Source organism: Schistocerca americana, chromosome 3, assembly GCF_021461395.2.
Source record: "Schistocerca americana isolate TAMUIC-IGC-003095 chromosome 3, iqSchAmer2.1, whole genome shotgun sequence".
NCBI classification, from domain to species: Eukaryota; Metazoa; Arthropoda; class Insecta; order Orthoptera; family Acrididae; genus Schistocerca; species Schistocerca americana.
In genome coordinates, this window is record NC_060121.1 from 183,791,441 (window position 1) to 183,792,675 (window position 1,235).

The 1,235-nt window shown below is 39.3% G+C and overlaps 1 non-coding gene across 1 annotated transcript; it reads right to left on the reverse strand.

Moving 5' to 3' along the window:
- Positions 1 to 482: 482 nt before the first annotated feature.
- LOC124608724 lies at positions 483 to 588 on the reverse strand. The gene has a single exon (XR_006979320.1). It is a non-coding gene; the product is annotated as a U6 spliceosomal RNA (small nuclear RNA).
- Positions 589 to 1,235: the final 647 nt, after the last annotated feature.

The following is a 1,235-nucleotide window of genomic DNA, read 5'->3' on the forward strand; positions in this document are numbered from 1 at the left end:
AAGGCAAGATATAATTTCATTAATTAAACATCAGGGCCACAAGTTAAATTTTCAGTTCCATCTTAATGCCATTGCACAAACGGCATTAGTCTCTTAAACTTGATTGCTGAGTCAAATATATGTTTCATTATTGGTAAGATGGAGGAGTGCAAGAAACAAGTTCGCAGACACAGTCAGATGCAGGTTTGTTGAATAATTAATTTGGAACAATTTTATCTTTGGTACTTTCACTAATTAAAAAGGAAACAATTTTGGTTAGATACTTTCACTTTTAAAGATAAATTTTTCTATGATACTTTCAATGCTACCACTTTTTTCTTCATCTTGTTCGTTATAGTCTGGGCGGATGTCACATGACACCCCCCTGTCACGTTCGTCGTTGAATACTTCACTCAATTGTTTAGTCTTTTAATTTTTAATTTTTTTGTGTTCTAACAGAAGGCAGCCAGCCCTCTGAGCAATCAGCTGAGCTACCATGCCAACAAGATGTGGAACGCTTCCCGATTTTGCGTGTCATACTTGTCAAGCGGCCATGCTAATCTTTCCTGCGTCGTTCCAATTTTAATGGATGTACCGCCGAAGCCAGTAAGCCCCTCGACCACTGGCAACCAAGATACGCCTGTCATAATTGCTCGGCTTGTGGAATGAGATGGGGACTGTACAGTGAGGCCTCTATTCCACATTGCACCTGAGATGTGCTCGGCCTCGGTATACACTGGTGAAATGGCAGTGGTCTGTGTGTTTAATACCACTTCCTCAAACAGTTCCCTGCAATTATGGCAAACCTCTGCAAAGCGAAATGATTCTTCTTCGGGGCATATTTCCCTTTTTTAATTTTGCAATGAAAAGTCATTGACACTCTCTGCCACTGCATGCAGCTGGTCAGTGAATCATTCCATACATTCACTGCGTCTGTACAATTAAATCCTAAGTATCCCTTGCCATTGCCTCATTGCATGTAGTAGGCAGTGTTGAACGGTTTATGCAAATGTACTGATTGGAATATGAACCAGAGTCAATGCTATGACTGCAACTAGCAACTGTTTGTAACATGCACTCCATATCAGCATAAATTAAAAACGTCAGCTGCAAATCTGGTAAGATTTGGTATATTTTACAAACTCATTCTCACTACTTGGCAAAATACTGTTGACTGGTTTATACTGTGCACAATCAACTGAATGTTTCTTTGGAATAAAAATAAAACATACAGCAATCACATACTACGATGTATT